Raw genomic sequence first — 22746 nt, 5'->3', positions numbered from 1 at the left:
TGCCACATTTTTTTTATCCATTCATCTATTGAAGGGCATCTGGGTTGGTTCTACAGTCTAGCTATTGTGAATTGTGCTGCTATGAACAACGATGTGGCAGTATCCCTGTAGCATGCTCTTTTAAGGTCTTCAGGGAATAGTCCAAGAAGGGCAATAGCAGGGTCAAATGGTGGTTCCATTCCCAGCTTTCCCAGGAATCTCCAAACTGCTTTCCAAATTGGCCACACCAATTTGCAGTCCCACCAGCAATGTACAAGTGTACCCTTTTCTCCACATCCTCGCCAGCACTTGTTGTTGTTTGACTTCATAGTGGCTGCCAATCTTACTGGAGTGAGATGGTATCTTAGGGTGGTTTTGATTTGCATTTCTCTGACTGCTAGAGATGGTGAGCATTTTTTCATGTACTTGTTGATTGATTGTATGTCCTCCTCTGAGAAGTGTCTGTTCAGGTCCTTGGCCCATTTGTTGATTGGGTTATTTGTTATCTTATTGTCTAATTTTTTGAGTTCTTTGTATACTCTGGATATTAGGGCTCTATCTGAAGTGTGAGGAGTAAAAATTTGTTCCCAGGATGTAGGCTCCATATTAACCTCTCTTATTGTTTCTCTTGCTGAGAAAAAACTTTTAAGTTTAATTAAGTCCCATTTGTTGATTCTTGTTATTAACTCTTGTGCTATGGGTGTCCTATTAAGGAATTTGGAGCCCGACCCCACAATATGTAGATCGGAGCCAACTTTTTCTTCTATCAGACGCAGAGTCTCTGATTTGATATCAAGCTCCCTGATCCATTTTGAGTTAACTTTTGTGCATGGAGAGAGAAAGGGATTCAGTTTCATTTTGTTGCATATGGATTTCCAGTTTTCCCAACACCATTTGTTGAAGATGCTATCCTTCCTCCATTGCATGCTTTTAGCCCCTTTATCAAATATAAGATAGTTGTAACTTTGTGGATTAGTCTCTGTGTCCTCTATTCTATACCATTGGTCCACCCGTCTATTTTGGTACCAGTACCATGCAGTTTTTGTCACTATTGCTCTGTAATATAGTTTTAAATCTGGTATCGCTATACCGCCTGATTCACACTTCCTGCTTAGAATTGCTTTTGCTATTCTGGGTCTTTTATTTTTCCATATGAATTTCATGATTGCTTTATCTATTTCTACAAGAAATGCCATTGGGATTTTGATTGGCATTGCATTAAACCTATAGAGAACTTTTGGTAATATCGCCATTTTGATGATGTTAGTTCTGCCTATCCATGAACAGGGTATATTTTTCCATCTTCTAAGATTTTCTTCTACTTCTCTCTTTAGGGTTCTGTAGTTTTCATTGTATAAATCTTTCACCTCTTTTGTTAGGTTGATTCCCAAGTATTTTATTTTTTTTGAGGATATTGTGAATGGAGTGTTTTTCCTCATTTCCATTTCAGAAGTTTTGTCGCTGATATACAGAAATGCCTTTGATTTATGCGTGTTGATTTTATATCCTGCCACTTTGCTGAATTCATTTATTAGTTCTAGTAGTTTTTTTGTAGACCCTTTTGGGTCTTCTAGGTATAGAATCATGTCATCTGCAAATAGTGATAATTTAAGTTCTTCTTTTCCAATTTTTATGCCTTTAATTTCTTTCGTCTGTCTAATTGCTCTGGCCAGTGTTTCGAGAACTATATTGAATAGAAGTGGTGATAGAGGGCATCCCTGTCTTGTTCCGGATTTTAGAGGGAATGCCTTCAACTTTTGTCCATTCAGAATGATGCTAGCCTGAGGCTTAACATAGATAGCTTTTCAATGTCAATGTAAGTTCCTGTTATTCCTAGTTTTTCTAATGTTTTGAACATAAAGGGATGCTTTACTTTGTCAAATGCTTTCTCTGTATCTATCGAGATGATCATATGGTTCTTATCTTTAAGTCTATTGATGTGGTGAATAACATTTATTGATTTCCGTATGTTGAACCATCCTTGCATCCCAGATCCCAGGGATGAATCCTACTTGATCATGGTGCACAACTTTTTTGATGTGTTTTTGTATTCGATTCGCCAGAATTTTATTGAGGATTTTTGCATCTAGGTTCATTAGAGATATTTGTCTGTAGTTTTCTTTCTTTGAGGTGTCTTTGTCTGGTTTCGGAATCAGGGTGATGTTGGCCTCATAGAATGAATTTGGAAGAGCTCCCTCTTTTTCTATTTCCTGAAATAACTTGAAAAGTATTGGTATTAATTCTTCTTTAAAGGTTTTGTAAAACTCCGCTGTTTACCCATCCGGTCCTGGGCTTTTCTTGGTTGGTAGTCTTTTGATGGCTTCTTCAATTTCATCCATTGATATTGGTCTGTTCAAATTGTGTGTATCCTCCTGACTCAGTCTGGGCAAATCATATGACTTAAGAAATTTATCGATGTCTTCACTATCTTCTATTTTATTGGAATATAGGTTTTCAAAATAATTTCTAATTGTCTTCTGTATTTCTGTAGCATCTGTTGTGATATTGCCTTTTTCATCCCGTATGTTAGTAATTTGAGTTCTCTCTCTTCTTCTCTTCCTTAGCATGGCTAAAGGTCTGTCGATCTTATTTATTTTTTCGAAGAACCAACTTTTAGTTTTGTTAATTTTTTCAATAGTTTCTTTTGTTTCAATTTCATTGATTTCCGCTCTGATTTTAATTATTTCTTGCCTTCTGCTACATTTGCTGTTGTTTTGCTCTTTCTTTTCTAGGGCTTTGAGATGAAGAGTGAGCTCATTTATTTGTTGGTTTTTTCTTTTTTTGAGGAATGACCACTAGGCGATGAATTTTCCTCTTAAAACTGCTTTCATTGTGTCCCATAGATTCCGATATGTTGTGTCTGTATTTTCATTTATCTGTAAGAATTTTTTGATTTCCTCCTTTATGTCTTCTGTAACCCATTGATCATTCAGTAACATATTGTTCATTTTCCATGTGATGTAGGATTTTTCCTTCCTTTTTTTATCATTGATTTCCAGCTTCATTCCATTATGATCAGATAAAATGCATGGTATTATCTCCACCCCTTTATATTTACTGAGGGTTGCCCTATGGCATAATATATGGTCTATTTTTGATAAGGATCCATATGCTGCTGAGAAAAAAGTATATCCATTTGATGATGGTTGATATATTCTATATATGTCAGTTAAGTCTAGGTTATTGATTGTGATAATGAGTTCTATAGTTTCTTTATTCAACTTTTGTTTGGAGGATCTGTCCAGTGGTGAGAGAGGTGTGTTGAAGTCACCCATAATTATTGTGTTGTGGTCTATTTGATTCTTGAACTTGAGGAGAATTTGTTTTATGAATGTCGCAGCACCATTATTCGGTGCATAAATATTGATAATTGTTATGTCTTGTTGGTGAATGGTTCCTTTTAACAGTATATAATGACCTTCTTTATCCCTTTTGATTAACTTAGTCTTGAAGTCGATTTTATTCGATATGAGGATGGCCACCCCTGCTTGCTTACGAGGACCGTGTGCATGGTATATTTTTTCCCATCCTTTCACCTTCAGCCTGTGTATGTCTTTTCCAATCAGATGTGTCTCCTGGAGGCAGCATATTGTTGGATTTGTTTTTTTAATCCATGATACCAGCCTATGTCACTTTATTGGAGAGTTTAAGCCATTCAGAGTTACTGTTGATATATGGTTTGTACTTCCATCCATGTTTGATTGTTTATCTTTTTTTAAAAAAATTTAGTTTGTTTCTCCATGATTATCTTTCCCCTCGCCCTCTGTCTTTACTGAGGCACTTCCCACTGATGGTTTTGGTTATTGTTTTTCATTTCTTCCTCGTGTAGTGTTTTGCTCAAAATGCTTTGCAATGCTGGTTTTCTGGCTGCAAATTCTTTTAACTTTTGTTTATCATGAAAGATTTTTATTTCGTTGTCATACCTGAAGCTTAATTTTGCTGGATACAGAATTCTTGGTTGGCATCCATTGTCTTTCAGTGTTTGAAATACATTGTTCCATGACCTTCTTGCTTTCAGTGTCTGTGATGAAAAATCCATTGTTAACCTTATTGGTTTACCCCTGAATGTAATCTGTCTCCTTTCTCTTGTAGCTTTTAATATTTTCTCTTTGTTTTGTATATTGGATATCTTCATAACAATGTGTCTTGGCATTGGTCTACTGTGATTTTGTGTGCTCGGTGTCCTGTATGCATCTTCAATTTGTATATCTGTTTCCTTTTTTATTTCTGGAAAGTTTTCTGTAATTATTTCATTCAGCAGTTTACTCATTCCCTTGGTTTGAATCTCTGTACCTTCTTCTATCCCGATGACTCGTAAGTTTGGTTTTTTTATGTTATCCCATAACTCTTGGATGTTTTTCTCGTGATTTTTTACCAGCCTTTCTGAGTTGGCTAGACTCTTTTCAAGATGATATATTTTGTCTTCATTATCTGATGTTCTGGCTTCTACTTGCTCCACTCTGTTAGTGATACTCTCAATTGAGTTTTTAATTTGGTTTATCGTTTCCTTCGTTTCTAGAATTATTGTTTGATTATTTTTTGTAATCTCTATCTCCTGATAAAGATGCTTAACTTCTTCTTTTATCTGCTTATGTAATTCATTCTCAATGTGTTCTTTCGCTGCTTGAATTTGCTGTCTCGTATCCTCTTTAAGGTTCCATTCCATCTGTCTAAGGTGTTCCTTGAGTTCTTCATATGACCATTTTTCTGATGACTCTAGGTCCTCCTGAATATTTAGGCTGTCCTGCATTGTTTGTACTCCTTTTCTTCCTTGCTTTTTGAAGCTGCTCATGTTACTTCTTGTTCTGTTTGACTGCTGAGTTACTGTTTACTCCTATAAATTTATTAGATGCTTGGGAGGAAAGGTATTAGAAGGGAAGGGAAGAAGTCACTAAAGAGAATGAGAGTAAGCAGGTAGAATTCAAGGAAGAGGGGATAAGAAAAATGAAAAGACAAAAGAAGAAAAAAATAGGAAATAAATAAAGAAAAAAATTTAAAAAAAATAATAATAATAATAAAAATTAAAATTAGAAGAAAAAAAATTAAAAAAATTTGTAAAAAAAAATTTAAAAAACAACAAGAAAGCAAAATGAAAATGAAAGAAAAACCCAAATCAAAAAAAAAAAAAGAGAAAGGAAAAAAAAAACACTAATAAATGCAGTCTTAGAGTTTGATTAACTTCTCTTCCAGTAGGTGGCGCTGTGCCCACCAGGTCAAGTTTTTCCTGTCAATACGCGGGAACCAATCACTGTGCAGCAGCTCCTCCCAGACTGGGCGAGTCTCCAATTCTGAGTGTCTAGGGCCTCCTCTTGTGTCTAGTCACTTCCCACTTTTCCTCTAGCCAGGCCCCTCTCACGGGTGCCGCTCATCACAATACTGGCTACACGCCAGGTCTGCTGCTCCCGGGAGCCCTGTTTTCATGAAGGACTGGGCACACTCTCCCTGTTTGCCATTCCCTCAGACCCTAAGTTTGTAGAGCTTGGGGCTGAGAATCCTCAGCGAATTTTACTTGCCCTCCGGTAGCCACTCCCCTGGTAGCTGGTGCAAGAGACCTCAGCTGTCAGTACTGGTGGGAGCGGTAGTTCCGCGCCACGGGTCCCGCGCCACCTCTGATTCCCTCGGGCTGGCTGTCGCACTCCCGGGAGAGCTGGGAGGGGCCCTTAAGGTTTCCCCGATGTGTGGAGAGGGAAGGCTAGGGGATTACACACGTGTAGCCGCAGGTTTCAATGAATTAAAAGTATTGTTTTTCAATCTCAGACTTTTTCTAACTCCTTCCCATTTGGAGAGAATTTGCTTTTTCAGCAAAAATTATACACTGATGTAGGATATGCATGATTGTTAGAAATGATTTTATTGTTTCATTTCTCTAAGTAATTAACTTGTTTCCCATGCTTTCTGTCATGCTAATTAAGAATATTTAGTACGGACTGACTCATTCAGATGAAACTTCAGCATTTCCCTACTCTTACCACTTGTCATTGAAGATGCTGTGACATAATCATGATGTCATATACCCATCATCTCTAGCAACTTTATTATCGATTTACAGTGGCTGTTTGTTGAGATTTTGTTCCACAGGAAAAATTTCCATTGCTGTTTTTTATTTCCTTTGAAGAGGGAAACAGAACAAAAATAGAACAACAGTTTCTTTCAAAATGTGCTTTATGAACAAATATGCTCATAAAACCTGGGTTCTCAAATCATTGCACAGATTGAAAGGGTGTCAGCACGAGCTTCATCCCCCAACCTCTGGCACTGCCCCCAGCAAAAATACAATGCTGTTTCTGCCTCCTGAAAGATCTGTTAATCCCAGCTATGGTGTTTATGACTTGGCTAATTATGAAGCACAATTAAAAAATGATTAAGAATGTCTCCCTTCTTAGACAGAACGCAGGAAGTGTTCCCTTTGTTCTCACCTATTTAATCACCTTTGCAGTCATTTCCAATCTCACTCTCCTCCTTTTGACATGTCCCAAAATAGCCTTTTTAATTCTGGCCAGAGATGTTCTTTCTTCTTATCTGATCTGGCACCGTCTTCTGCTTTGTTGGCTGCTATCAAATGAGATACCCTTTCAAACCATCTAAAGTCACTGAGGCCTTGCTTTTGATGCTGTAAATCCCTGGGCTTCTGCTTGTCTCTGGTGAGTCTTCAGCATAGGACCCCAGCTCCTAGAGCCTGAATCTGTGCTCATAAAATGAACAAGTGGTTTTTTGTTTTGTTATTTTGTGGACTCTTTTTGCCTAATATCCTTGAAATGCTGATGAAAAGCATTCCAATTTCCACTCTCTGTGCCCTGAGGATTCAGCTGAAAATTTTAAAGAAGTGGAGAGATATGGCTTGGCAAAGGAGAAGGAAGCTGTTGGAAATTTCAACATAGGGAAAGGCACATAGAAGTCTGAACAGGGAAGTGATATCAGGGGTTCTGTGGTCACTTCTTTGCGTCCTGGTGTCAGAGGATGGCTTTGAGTAGCTGTCAGAAACCTCTCAGGGACCAACCTGATGCTGTAACAGAGATAAACCACTGTGACTTAAAGATCCTCCGGCAGGGAGGAGGTGTGTTGTGATGGGAGGACATTGGCTCAAGGCCCGCCTGCCTGGGTGAACTTACCTACAGGGTAACCTTGGTCAACTTTCTCAACCTCTTTATGCCTCGAAAATGCCCATTAGTTACACTATTGAAATGTTGTTGTGGATAGGTTTTAATCAACATTCATAAGCTACTTCCTTGCCAGGCATGTTCATATCACTTCTTTACATGAGAACAGTTTTTAAATTCAAAGGCACTTAAAAATATAAACCATAATACATTTTTCTCCAAACCTCTTTGCAGTTTTTAATATTTGCAATTATCATCTCTCCATTTTATTGATGAATAAACAACAGAGAATAAAAGAGGTTAAGTGATTTGCTCAAGGTCACATAGCTGGTAATTCTAGGCCTCAAACCCACAGCAAGCTTTCTCGTCCACTGAGATTCCCATGACAACTCAGCTCCCAACAATCTGCTTTTAATAAAGTGTCAAAGCTTCCTGATTCTCCTTCAAGCCACCATCCTGCTGAATCTCTCTAAGAATTTCACTCCACTCGGGGATTCATATTGGAAAATCAGCCACCTTGAGTTCTTCCTCCTAAGTCCTGACCTTCTAGCTTGAGCTCCACTGACTCTCTGGCTGATACTCTGGATCTGCCTTCTGATCCTACTAAATGTTTAACAGAAAAGGATTTGCCTTCAGTGTCTTCACTTGTCCTTCTCCAGTTAATGACTTGCTGCTGTCCGCAGACAGGAGAGTACACTATCATGGGTGCTGCTCCAGGCTGGTTCCTTATTCTGGAAACACGTGGCCATTCTAAGCAAAGCCCTATGAGGAGAAACTGGGCTATGAAGGACTGAAAAAATTTTGTAGAACAATTAATTATATTATCTCACACATTAAAGTGGAATTATGTGAGGATGGATGTCAAACTAAAGGACAAAATACCAAAAGAAGAGTCATTTGGCAGAACTTCCTTGAGAGATGAGGCTGCTAGTGTGGTCGGGCAGTGAAAACAACAGAGCACTGGGTTCACTAGGGCCTGAATTTGGGTAAAGACTGGGGTAAATTGGAAAATATGATTGGAAATTGAATCAGGAAAGATTTTAAATAAAATAAGGAGAGTTGGAGATTGCTTAGATTATAGATGGTGTTGTGTTCATTATGAAGAATTTCATATCTGTGATACCCTTCTCTCCGTCCTTAATATATTGAGAGTCCAAGTGAGTACTCATGAAAGATTTTTCAGGACTCAAGAGACCTCATACTGGAAGATGGTGCTTTAAATAAAATAATTACTTTTACAGCAGAAAAAAAAAAACTGCTTCCCTGTGAATAACTGGGTACCTATACACTGTGCAAGATCCTTTCCATACTGTTTTTTATTTAATGTTTCTTGGAAGCCTATGAGGCAGGCATTGTGCCATTTCCATTAGAGGAAGCTTACTTGACAGAGACTTAGCCCAGAGTGAGAAGTTGTTCCAGGCTCATTGTTGAGGATAGTCTGAAGTTGTAGTTCTGTCTTGATTTTCCAAGGAGGTTTTCAAACTTGCCTTTCTAATGATACACAGTTTATCAAACTTTTGTCCATTTCTGTCCAGATAATCTTCCATATAACATTTCTAAGCACACATACTAGCTTACTGGCTTCTATGACATGAAATGCTCTTCTGAAGATCTGTGCTTAAAATTATTTTAAAGCTGTGCTGAGGTGGGAAATGATGTGCTATAACACAGGGCAAGATTTTGACAGGGAATTTCTAACAGACATAACAGCCTGGGAGCTGGGGCTATACATAGGTTCAAGAGACAGACATTAGGGTTTGAATCCTACTTCTGACACTTATTAACTGTGTGACAAATTACTTAGTTTTTTTATGCCTTTGTTTCCTCATCTGCAAAAGGGAGATAGTAATTAACCCACCTCATGGGGTTTTTGAGCAAATTAAATAAATATGCTTCTTTAAAGCATTTGGAATGGTGCCTGATATATAGTAAAGAGTAAATAATAACTGTTGTTATTACTAATTACATTAGTAATTGTCTTGTGTCATTTCTCAATCCAATATACTCATTTTATTTTACAGCTCAAGTTCTTTCATGACCCTACACTCTTGACAGAGCAAATGATCACAACTTTTGTTTTTTGAATGTTTGACATGTGCTGTGCTCTGTGACAAGCACATGGCTCATTTAATCCATACACCAAGGTTGTGGTTGGGGGTGTCATCAACACTATTTTACAGATGGGAAAATGGGCTTCAAAAGGAATTTTAAATTTGCCAAAGACAATAAAGTTAGCAGTGGAAAGGTTTGAGCACAAAGCCAGTTTTGCATCATTTTAATGCTGTCACTCTGGTGCTCTGATTTGTAAGCCCCTTCCTCTCACCACCTGCTAACCCAGGACCTGCTAGCTCTCTGGGTCTTCTGCTTTGCCATCCTATTCTAGCCCTGCCTCCCAAAAGTTTGCAGAAATGCTAAATGTCTTGCAGTTCCCTATGTGCTCTTCATTCTTCCATGCTTGGGGACCCTGCATGTTCACGCCATGTCCAGTGCCTTTCCACTCAGAAAATGAGGAATGTTGTTATTTGTCCTTCAAGAATCGTAGAAAGTGTCATCTCTTCTCTGACATCTTCTCTTAATTTCTTTTTTAATCTTTGTTATTTTTAGTTTGTATTTTTAGTTGTCAATGAACCTTTATTTTATCTATTTATATGTGGTGATGAGAATCGAACCCAGTGCCTCACACATGGTTAGGCAAGTTCTCTATCAATGAGCTACAACCCCAGCCCTCTTCTCTTACTTTTAATGACAAAATAGGGCCTAGGGATATAGCTCCATTGGTAAAGCACTTGCCTCGCATGCACAAGTCCCTGGGTTCAAATGACACTATCACAAAAACAAACAAACAAAAAAACCTGCACTGCTTTGTTTCTGTGCACTCATACCACCCATAGCTCATTGTGCATTTTTTTTCATTTAAGAAATATTTTATTTTTTCTACCCTACTATGGGCCTTTTGAAAAAGATGACTTTTTATCATTGTCTTCCAAAATCCAGAATTGTGAATTGTGTTTTTTAAAGAAAGTAATCAAATCATAGAATAAATAAATGAATAAAAACCTATTGCTTTCTATAGCAGTACTGTCCATGTTCATATCTGTACTGCTAACCTCATGTTAATGAACTCATGAAAAGCGGCTGATGAGACCCTAGAATTGGAATTTTAACTTTATTTAGTTTTAAGTTAACTTAAATAGGTACTAGTGGTTAATATGCTGGGCAGCCCTGAGCTAGAGTTGGAGCAGGATTTGCCTGAGATTCTTCCTGAGTGCTTTGCACCTGTATCTCCTTCTCTGTTATATACTCTATCTTATATTAGGCCAAGGTTAGGGGAAAACATTGCACATGGCACATGTTGGAGAGCAGAGATTCAGAGATGCTGCAATGAGACAGCAATGCTTTTTTATTAGGACAATGGCCCTTCAGAGGGTAGATGTGGGCTCTCAGCCTCACTTATATAACTGCTGTGGTGATTTTTCTGAGAGAGTGAGCAGCCTTCCCAAAGGGCTACTTTGAGATCATCGGGATATTTGGGGCTTGAGTGAGTTTTCTGTGCTAGGTACTTTCTGGAAAACTAAACTGGGAAACGACATGAGCCTCCTTTTATCTGCATTCTCTGAGCCCCTCCAGCACTGTGCACAAATATCTGTTTTCTACTTGTCTTATTATGCTGTCATTTATTTAGGTTCTGTCTTCTGCCCATCCCAGGTGAGTTCCTTGGGAGCCAGACACTTTTTCTTATACATGTTTATTTCACTAGGACTTAGCATAGCACTTGACATAAGGAAGAGAGTCAATAAATGTTTGATGAATGAATAAATGAACATTCAGTTGGGAAATAAGCCAACAAGTGCTAGTACTCCAAAAGGCAATTCTTCTATCAGAGAAATGAATATACCAAAGGGATGCCAGCCTACATCAGTGTCACCCACGAAGGAAGGAGACTTGCAGAGACAGAATCCTGTCCTGGTAACGGGATAGTAACTAAGAAAAGCAATTATGCATGTTGGGCTGGCCCAGGCATGTAGATTGGGTGGCATTTCAGTACCTTCCTGTAGTCCATTTAAAGAATTTCAGATTTAATGAGTAGAAAGCAACAAGATGTTTTAACAAAAGGCTTTTTTTTTTCCTCCTACAATCCCCGTGTTGGCTGGAGAACTTGCATAGATGCCTTAGATTCTGAAATGAACTTGGCCTGTATATGTGCAAATATTTTTTGCACAATCTCTGTTTGAAAAAGAAGTGGCCCTGCAGAAAGGTTAAAAGTCATGGGAACATCCATAAATTCATAGCACACATGTAGATAGACACACACATCTTCAGAGGTGGCAGTACCATGGTAAATGGTGACATGAGCATGAACACAGTTTAGTTTAATTAAGTTCAATAAAAATTTAGTGAACATCTACTTTATGGATAGAACTATGAATGATTAAGACACTGTTTGTTTAAAGCATTCACAACCTACAATAGTAAAATTCATAAACTAATAACTTGTGGCCAAGTGTGATGAAGTTAGTCCTAGAGATGAGCTGGGCACATTGGTGGCATGCGGAGGGCAGAAGATGAGTGGAGTTTTTCTTGAGGAATCTTCAGCTACATTGAGTGAAGAGTGGCAAGGGCTGGAGAGAGGTCCTTCCAATCAGGAATAAGAGAACAGCAGAGGCTTAAGGGGGTGACATAGAACTTGGTGGGTGAGAGCAGTGGGGCTGGCTGTCCCTCTGGGGATGACTGAGGCACCCATTTCAGCAAAAGGGCACTGGGCCTTTCTGGAGTCTGTGAAATGATTTTTGCTTTTATATATAGGATGGATTGACAAGAAGAAGATGTGTAAGTAGGAAGGTCAGCTAGGATGCTGTTAGAACAATTTCAGGGTGAGAGGTTTGGAATCCCAGTTAGAGTTGTGGCTATGAAAACAAGGAGCAAGTCTTTCAAAAGTACATTCTAGAGAAGCAACTCTCAACTTCCATTGGGTGTTATAACTGTTGAAAAAGAAAATGCACTTCCACCAAAACAGTAAAGGTACACTATAGAAGTGCTGCTCAATAATACCGTGGGAATATAGGTTGGAATATTGCCCCAGATGATACTAGTATATGAACCACCCTCTAACCACCTTTCCAAGCATGGTCCCTATAGAGGAAAGGAAGACATTTGTGGAAGCCTAGAAGTTGGAGGGATTGAGGATAAAAATAAAAAATAAACATTATCATTTGCTGAGAACCTACAGTGAGCCATGATCTTGACAGCCATAATTTAGCTTTTCCTTCACAGGAGTTTTCCAGGCTAGGTATTCTCAGCCTGTTCTACCAAGGAGGTTCCTGAATTTCAGCTGGCTTCTGACCCTGGTTCCAGCTCTGGTTACTGCTGGTGGCTGTGCCTGGGTTAGAGCCAGGACCATCTGATCACAAAGCCCAAGCTCTTTCCTTTGTGGGCTTCCATACTGTGACCTTAGGGAGCCCTAGCATGGTGGCAGAGGGGCGTCTTTAACAGTTAAGAAGAAATTGCCAAAATAGATCGGTTTCAGGAGAAAGACGCCAAGCCAGCACTGTGACCTGTTGCCTTCTGGAATACTTCCCCCCCAAATTTCATCAAAGAATAATGAAGGCTCATGCACTATTTTGCTAAAAGTAAATGGAGGGAAATGAATGAATCATTTATTCATATTTTCAATATTTATTCAGCTAATATAAATCAGGCACTGTGCTCAGTTTAAAAGAGGTGCATGTGTAGGCATTGCTCCTGCCCTCAGTACTCCAGCAGTTTCCTGGAGGCTAAAACACGTAAAATACAATTCTAGTGGAGGGTGGTGAGCAGCCTCGTGTGAGGGATCCTAAGAACATCTTTACACAGCTGGTCGAGTGGCAGCTGTTTCTTAAAGGATGATCAGGAAATTGGCCCAGTGGAGAAGTGAACAAGAAGTTCTAGAAGAGAACAAAGGTCAAAGGCCCAGCAAGCCAAAGGTGTTTTAGGACATACAGCGAACATCAAGCAGCAGGAGCTGAGAAGAAACGGCACAGTCAGGAAGGGCTCTGGTCTCTTCTGAGGATCTGAAACTCATCCCCTGAGTGGTGGTGTTAGTAGGGGCTGTGCGGAAGAGCAGGGAGATGGCATGAGCTTGGTGATTCGAAACAAAATTCTGAGAGGCAATGGGAAAGAATTTGGAGAGAAGGTGGTGCTCAGAGCCCTGAGTCTGTTAAGATTCCTACCTCAGGCGGAGCCAGGACCTCATTTCCAATCCATGCAGCCCCCCTCCATATACACACCCACCCCTCATTCCACTACCTCAGAAGGTTAAGTAATTTTAGAGATCAAGTGGGAATGAAGTGCAAAAGCAGCTAGTCCTCACGCTTGCTAACCTGAGGAGTCTGGGGTTGAAGATGCACACCCCACCCTCCAGTAAAATGAAATAAATTGGTGCCCAGAATCTTCCCCACTACAACACAACTAGTCCTTAACACCTAGGCAGTTCCTGCCTCCTTTGTTTTTGCTTCTCATGTTGCCTGAAGGCTCTCCTCTTCTTTTGACTTGAATAATTTCCTCATCCAGCCGGAGGCCTCATATAAACTGCTATGCTGCTAATATTTCATTGTCATTTTTGGCTCTATTACATCTTCCTCTCAATCATTCTTTAGAGCAAGAGATGTCATCTAGAGGGGTCTGTGGCTTGCATAAGTGAGTTATGAATGCTCACGATTTCAAGTGGGTTAGCTAACCCCTTCGAAGCAGAAACAGGCATCTGGTAGCTCCAAAGTGCGATAGAGAGACATTATGCATATGTATGCAGAGACACATGCCCTGCAGTGATTCTGAAGCACCACCCTCACTCCCACTCCCACCACGTGCTCAGAGACCTGAGAACCATCTTTGAAAGAAAATCGCTTGAACATGTCCCTTCTTTTCTCCCTTCTTCTCGCAGTGCTTCAGTTTTTCTTTTCTGATCCTGTGAAAGGAGAGAGAAGGGTTGACTGCCTGTGCACCTTGTGTTTGTACAGCTTCGCACAGAGGCAGGCACGTAACCACCTGCAATGACCTCAGCAAATGAAAAAAGCTACAAAGCTACAAAATTGGGTAACTTGAGTACTCTGGCATAGATAATTTTGCCTGAACTCTCTGGATTATGATGAGAATGATAAAAAATTTTGACCTGAAGTTTCCAGTGACTTCCCTTTCCCCTCTCATGAGGTGTGATACAGAGTCATGGGAGGTCACAGAAAGGCAAGGGACAGCAGGCAGGAAGGTCAGGGCCTCAGGTGGCTCCTGTGAAAATCCTGTTACATTGTTTAATGGGGACAGGGTTTGCTTAGGACTGCAGGACTTGACTTTAGCCCAGATTTGAATATCAGCTCTGCTATTAATTTGTGTTATGCTAGGCAAGTCATTTTACCCCTCTTTAATTCTTAGATTCTTCATTTACATGAAGATAGTTACCAGGATTAAATGGGAAAATGTATTACAACGGCCTGTTGTACATAGAAAGCTCTGAAAAAGCACAGATTGGTTTTAAATTGTTACACATTATTTTGAACACTTTGTTTACCTTTACTTTTCTTATTTTTAAGTCTGAATCAGAATCCTTTGGCCAATAAATGGAAAAAGAAAATGTAGAGTATGTATAATTTTATTTTATACACCACACACACACACACATATATTCATATAATATATACATGAATATTACTCAGTCTTAAAAATATAAGAAAATCCTGCCGTGTGTAACAACATGGATGAATGTTGAGGATGAATATTGAGTGAAAAAAGTCAAGAATGGAAAGATAAATACTACATGATCTCTCATTTAAGAAGAATCTAAAAATGTCAAATTCATAGTAAGACAGGGGCAAAGGACAAACAAAAGGAGATGGGTAGATAACATTGCCCCATTAACCTGTTGCTAACACCCCCAGGGGAGGAGAAGGATTACACTTTCCAACACACACAATTACTACCTTGATGGGTCTTTTCCTGCCTTTTGGTCATAAGAGATAAGAGGAGGAAAGGGCATGAGAAGAAAGAAAATCTAAAATGTATAAAGGGGTAAGACACCCCAACTCCCATGAGCACCAGCTTTGGATCCCAGCCTCTCCAGATGATTTTCATATTATATTCTCTCTCTCTTTCCCCCGCCCCTCCTGTCTTTCTTTTGTCTCTTAAATAAAATTTGCTTTCTACATCAGCCTCAGCATTTCTCAGGTTTTTAATCTTCAACACTGGGGAATGAGGACCTGATATTCATGACATGTATCAATAGTAACAGGAAATGGTGGTTACCAGCGTCTGGAAGGTGAGAGAAAGGGAGAGATGTTAGTCAGAGAGTACAAACAATTATAAGATGAATCCATATTGAAGACCTAAGAAACAACGTGGTGACTCTAGTTAATCAGAACATACCATACACTTGAAATGTCCTAACAGTGTAGATGGCGTGTGTTCTCACATCATACAGTCACACAAAGGTAACTCCACATGAAGTGACGGATGTGTTGATTTTCTTAATTGTGGTGATCACTTAACAATGTACAATGGGCCCTCAGTATCCATATGTTCTCCACCCATGAGTACAACCAACCAAGAATTGAAAATAATTGCAAAAATAGTCCTAACCATTCTAAATACTAAACAAGTACAGAATTTTTTCTTGTCATTTCTCCATAAACAATACAGTATGATACTATTTTCATAACAATTTCACTGCATTAGATATTATAAAAGTATTTTTAAGAAGATTTCAAGCATAAAGGAGGAGGTGTGTAATATATATGAAAATACTATGTCATTAGATATAAGGGACTTGAGCATCTGCAGATTTTGGTATCTGTGGGGGATGCTGAAACCAATCTCCCATAGATACCTAGAGACAATTGTATATCAGAATATTACATTATACTTCCTAAGTATGTATAATTTATATTTGTCAGCCATATATCATTAATTCTGGAAAAAATAAAAAATATAAACATAACTGTTAGTTTAAAAAAACTATACTGTACTTCTATGGAAATCAGTATGGAGGTTCCTCAAAAGATTAGAAATGGTACCACCAGATGATCCAGATATACCACTCCTTAGTATTTATCCTAAAGAATTAAAATTATTATACTTAGCAATATATGCATACTCACATTTATAGCAGCTCAATTCACAGTAGCTAAAATACCAAACCAGTATAGGTGCCCATCAATGAATGAATGGATAAAGAAAATGTGGTATATATTTGATGGAGTCTTTTGCAGTCATAAAGAAGAATGAAATTATATCATCTGCAGGAAGATAGATGGAACTTGAGAACATTATGTTAAGCAAAATTAGCCAAACTTATAAAGTCGAGGTTGTACGTTTGTATGAGGGAGCTAGACAGGGAAAAAGAAAGGTCAGGATCTCATGAAAATGGAAGGCAGATCAGTAGAGGAAATGGACCAGCAGTAGGGAAAAAGGGAGAAAAAGAGGGAATATTGGCCAAATTACACTGTTATATTGTGTGCATATACAAATAGGTAGTGATGAATCCCACCATTGTGTACAATTATAATGTACCAATAAAAATGTGGGAAAGAATTAAAAAAGAAATTATTACTTCTAAAAAGTCTATATCAACCTATTCACTTTATATAGTTTTTGTGCAGATTAAAATTACAAATAACCACAAAGTGTGCTTCTAATCATTAGCGTGGAAGTGTTTAAGCTATTGTTGTTACAAGAATATTTGATAAAAGTTTATTTGAAGTAGATATAGAAGTGTTTCTGATCAGCAAAGGAGCAGATTCATTCATTCCTAGAATCCAATTCCTGTCCTGTCTATCTTCTTAGTGGAAAAACTTCTAGATACCTTATCTATGTATAAGGTGGACAGTATTTGCTGATAAGGACAGGGAGGTGCTCCTATTCCTGTGAAAGTGGTGTGTATAAGGTAGGAATCTGCAGGTGTTTACTTTTTGCAAATACTGGGTGGCTATCATTCCAGGGGCTTAAAGATTTAACATGATTGACAAAGCCCATCTGCTAGATCTCCAGTCCAAAGCCCAGGTACTTAGAGACTTCCAGTCTTCAAGGCTTTCTTTCTCACAGAGATGGTCAAGACTTCCTTCCTCCTTCCTATCTTAGTAGGGGAGGGAGGGTAGGTCTTACAGGTAAGGAGTAGATTGGGCTCTTGACCAAGTTGTCAGGGACCTGCTCCTGATCATTGGGGCTTCCCAAATCCTCTTTCTCAGTAAATTTCAACAACTCTTTCCAGCTACCACTGGCAGCTGTTTGACCTGGTTTAAGGTCCTTATCCTCTCTGAGACTTGCTTACTGCATCTGTAAATGAGGGATAATGAAATATCTACTAAGCAGGATCTTTTAAGAATTAGAGGAAATAATATAGTTAAAATATCTTACAAAGAGCATAGCACAGAACAAAAGCTAAAAATGTGTTCTCTTCTTTCTTCCCTTTGCTTTGCAATTATTAACAATTACTCTTTGACTTCTTTTATAGATCACTTTTTTCTTATCTCTAAAATAAGGTTAAACTAAATGATTTATAATCTTGTACACTAGTGAATGTGTAAAATTCCTCCACTTGGATAGCTTCAAGAGAGGAAAAGTTTTTCTTTCTGTTCTTATGTAGGTGGGATTAAATAGTGCTGTGAGATTAAGAAGGGGAAATTTGATCTGGGTGTTATTGATGAGTAAGATTTTAATAAGCAAATAAGTATTGGCAGAATGAGGAAGGACATATATTCTGATGCATTGTCAGACTTAACAAAAGTGATTTGGATAAACTGATGTATGCCAAGAAAACAGAATTTCTCCAGAGCTATATTTGCAAACTTGAAAGAGGACCACTCAAAGGAAGCAGGAGCATGTCTCATGGGGAGCTGGGTCTCTCCTAAGCTCCCAGTGCACATAGGCAGGAAGGCAGCAGACCCTGGAGGAGGCCTTGCTTTCCCACTGGACAGTCATCTGCGTGAGAGCAAGGACTCGGTCTGTTTTGTTTGCCAGGTGTACTCGCTGAATGTTGAACTTTGATGAATAAATGAGGATCAGTGATGCTCCTCAAATATTAATGTCTGAGTGTGGAATGTGATCCAGGAATAGAGAACTTAGTGGTATTTTTATATTAGCAAGTTTCCTGGAACACTTCCTGAAGACACCCCAGAGCATTTTTGCAAATGTTGATTTTTTTTAAGTGTGTACATAGCTTTTTTCTTGCCTGTTGTACAGCTGTGAGTGTGGGAGCACAATTCTCTGGGGACCTGGGCATATGTTCTCTCCCTGAGAAAATCTGGGAGAGAACCCCAAAGGACACATCCTACCCTTATCCCAGCCAAGAAAGAAAATTCTGCCTGAAATGCTCCCTTGGTCAATGAATAAAAGTGTGAGCTGGGAAGAGATCTTCAAAAACTTATTGTGCTTTAGAACCAAGAGTGAATTGATATATGAATTAAAATTCTAGGTTCAATCTTTGATTTCTCAAAGTAGCTACCTTATCTTAAGCTCTCTAGATTTCAGTTTCTCCTCCATAAGATTAATTCAAAGGACATGTCAAGATATTGTGTAGCTTGGGCTAGAGATGCAGCTCGGTGGTTACATCCCCTGGGTGCAATACCCAGCATGGAAAAATAAATAAATTCACACATACTACTTTGGACCAAACTACTGAGTTACTAAGATGCATTGGGAATACATATCTCATGCACTTCCAACCAGTGAATGACCTAAAACCTCAAAGTGTATCCAAATTCCAGAGTCTGCAAAGTTTTACCCAAAGAACTTCCTTTCTAACCTAAAGCTTTTCTAGTTTTACGAGCTTCTCATGATAGAAATGCAGTTACTTTTTGCCCTCCTGTCTTCAGGTTTCCAATTTCAAGTGCTCCATGGGCTCACATCCCTTGTGTCTTTATAGCAGCTTCTGGGTTTAGATCCTTCTACTGCAGTACTGTGGCCAGAGCAATATCAGTGCACTCCTGCTTTCAAAGCTTCATCCCAAGAGCAATAGAGAGAATTTGGAAGCTTCCTTTGTGTGGGTGTGAGGAGTGTCCTTGGGATCCAAGATCCAGTTGCTCTCACCTACCAAACCGGTGCACATAGCATTCCCAAAGATTTTTCAGCCAAGTCAGCATGTGTGTCATTAAAATCAGACTGGCTACCCCTTTTTTCCCCCACAGAGACGTGTGTCCCTATTGGAGCTTATTAAAACTAACTAGGCATGTACCATTACTTTTTCTCCTTGTATTCTTGAATGGCCTGTTCTTAAAAGGAACATTCAAATGGAGATCAATAATCAGTCTCTTAGTTAGGGCAGGGGGAAAAAATCCATTGGTACCTGCATTCAGCTGTGTGTAAGAGGTCTTATCATTAAAATAGCAGCAGGCATTCATAAACCAAGCTTGCCAGCAGTGCTGGACATACAGGATTAAAATAATCATCCATCAAGCTCTGTCTCATGAATGTTTTCCTTTGACTTTTGGCAGGATCTCCAACCTGAACATATGCCAGTCGACATGGGAACACTAAGGCCAGCAATTTAAGGATTTTCACATTTCTTGCAGTGGTAAGCTTTAAAGATATAAAAATAAAGAGCATTAAAAATTACTTGGTTCTGCCTTTTTGCACTAGATGTAAAAACTAAATTGTTTATTTATAATATTTTTAATAACACAAGTATATTATATATATATATGTGTGTGTATATATATATATCTACAATATATATTCAATTATATTCCAGAACTACAGTAAATATAAGAGAAAATCTGTAATTCATAAAATATTAGATACAGTATTTTTCAATGGGCAAAAATAGGGAAACTAAGTACTATTTAGATTTCTTTATTTCTTCAGAGTTGAACCAAGTGGGGGAAATGGTTTTAACTTTGGACAATGAAACTGTTTCCATTCATAACAGATACTACTATCAGAGTACGGGAGAACACAAAGCTTAAGATCAATGGGGATAAAAAAACAGAAAAGTAATGGCTTTCAATTCTGTAGGAGGTTCTCATGCCCTTAACATGGATCACATGATTCAACTCTAAAAATCCCAAATCTGTAGTTAATTAAGTGATTGCATAAAATGAAGAATATCTGATACTGATGGCATGCACCCCACATTGGATGCTTGCTGCCAATAGAGGCACATCTGTGTGCCATTACTTGAAAAGAGAGTTAAAATGGCAAAGATATTGGAGATAGATGGCAAATCATGTTATTGGAAGATCATTTTGAAAAGCCTTTCACTCCTCTGTATGTATGTATGTGTGTGTTTATGCACCAGTGCACACACACATACACAGATCTGAGGCCAAGATACAATGTTGGAAATAGTAATAGTTAAACATTCACATCTTTTATGGAAGGAAGCACGGTATCTGGACATGTTTCCAATATAATGTAGAAATTGCACCATGATGTGATTGAGCAGTCAAACAAGATCATCTGGACTCCAGTGGATTCTTTGTTCCCTGCATTGTTGAACTTAATAGATTAAGTTCAGAATTGATGCCCATTCCATTTTTCAGTTCAAGTTGAGCCAGATCTTCATAGAGTGAGGCTGTATTCAACACATGAAGTTCTCTGAGGGCTACCATTTCAATATATTTTTCTGTGTTTTTGAGTCCCCATTTTCAAGTGGCCTTATAGCAGGTTCATGTTCATTGGACAACACATGACTTTCAGCTATCTGATTTTCTATTCTTATATACTGGATATGGCCTAATATCAGTGAATTTTTGAAAGATGTATTTTGGCAATTCACCATTCATATTTAGTCTTCTAAATATGAATATTATTCTCAAATTTCCTTGCTCCTTTATTCAGTTACATTATTGCAGTAACTTTTAGTTTGTATACTCAATCTCTGTTTATGGAACAATGGAAGAATAATTGTGAAATAGCTCAGAAGATGCATCACTTAAACTGATACTTGGAACTGATAATACAACTTCACACTTGTATATGTATAAAACTGAACGAATGTACCATTACAGTTTCTTCAATCTGAATATTATATTGCTCCTGAACATTAAATAACTTTGCACTTGGATTTCACATTTCATTTTATTACTTAGATGCAATTTCTAAGAACTATCACCAAACCCTAGTTCCCATACATAAATCATGGTTTCCTCATATACAAATGGAATTTAAGAGAATATCCTAATTAGTATTTAAAGCCCAGGTATCAGAAGGGCCAGAATTCAACTAAATGGGGATTTTTAAAATCTTAAAGGCTGAGCAATGTAAGGAAGAAAGATAAAATGGAAGAGAAACATGCATGCAATTGGTTTTAATGAAATCATAAACCTATGTGGAAGTGATCCATGACTTACTTTGGGACCACGGAAGAGATAGCATACAATAGCTCATATCATCTATATCTATCTCAAATACTGCTTTTTGTTACCAAGAGTGAAGCTCTACCAAAGAAACTCAGTATATCAAGCTAAAGTCGTTTGCATCACTTAGGATGTGAGAGGTTTTCTTGGATGCAGCTTGGAGTTCCTCATCTCTGTAGAAGAGGAACGGCAACACTGGATTCTGTCCTACTCACAGAACACTGCCTGCCACACAAGCTTGTTGGTGAAGGAGTGCACGGACGTGGAGTGGAGTGGCAGGGCACTGAATTAGGAGTCAAGGAGTCTCTGTCCTAATCCTAAAACCATCGCTGATTTAGCTGGAGAAGTTTTTACTTCTTTTGCCTCTGAGATTTTGAATGTCTTCTAACTGTTGGGCCTTCAATGTTAGTTTATAAACAGTTTAATACTCATTCCACTCCTCTGTAATCTTACCCAGAGATAAAAGTTATAAATGATAAACACTCTGAGAAATTTAAAATCACTACATAGGAGCTAGCCTGGCTAGAAAGTTTATTTCTCATTAATATGACTTGTCTGATTTGAATAGTATGTCTAAAAAGCATTGTCGTTGATCTGCTCTATGTCTTCACATTGAACGAAGGTTTGCAGTTGCTCTGAGATCTAATATATTTGGATTTTCTCATTCAATTATGATAGCAACAGAAGTTAATTATTGTAACTGTCCCTGGTTTGTATCTAAACTTGTCCCTGGTGTTTATGCTGCACTGATCCCAACTGCAGTGTTCTAGAATTACTGCAAAAGAAGAGCAGGGAGAAAACAGAAGAAATGTGTGCAATACAGCCTTGTCAGCAAGACAGCGAGGAGGGGCCTCCTGGTTGATCCTTGAGTTGGATCTCCCCTTCCTCAGATCTCTTTCCCCGGGATTCTTTTCTGAGGTAGACTTTTTACCCGACCAGACTGCACTTATTTCCCTGATCCTAACCTTTCCTACTAACTCCAGTCACCTTTCTCTTCTCCTTCACACCTCAGAAAGTCCTTTGCTTGTTTACAATTCAGGGCTTTTTTTTTCAGCTATTGACCCACAGCCCTGTGCTTCCATAAATCCTGCTTTAAGTGTTTGATCTGTAAGACAAATACACCCCCATAGCCCTGAGTTTACTCTCTGACTCCGTTTCATTACGAACGTTGTAGACAATCAATATGAATTTGGGGGAAATGTCTTGGGTCAAAAAATACCATTTTCTTGAAAACACTGTGGTCTTTGCACCTATTAAGAATTGTTGATGGCATGTCCTTAAAGAATAAAGCCGTAATCGTTAGAAAATGTAACCTAAATAATAAACAGGAAATTCCCACTATTACACATAACATTGAA

At 38.5% G+C, this 22746-nt stretch overlaps 1 long non-coding RNA gene across 1 annotated transcript in view; it reads left to right on the top strand.

The window, feature by feature from the left end:
- LOC308647901 overlaps positions 1-22746 on the top strand; it is a 323639-nt gene that overhangs the window by 213008 nt on the left and 87885 nt on the right. Inside the window, exon 2 of the long non-coding RNA XR_014021725.1 lies at positions 19526-19605. This is a non-coding gene — a long non-coding RNA (uncharacterized lncRNA). The remainder of the gene's footprint in view (positions 1-19525; positions 19606-22746) is intronic.

Source organism: Spermophilus citellus, assembly GCF_964194105.1.
Source record: "Spermophilus citellus genome assembly, chromosome: 4".
In the NCBI taxonomy this organism is placed as follows: Eukaryota; Metazoa; Chordata; class Mammalia; order Rodentia; family Sciuridae; genus Spermophilus; species Spermophilus citellus.
This window is presented reverse-complemented; position numbering and strand designations above follow the sequence as displayed.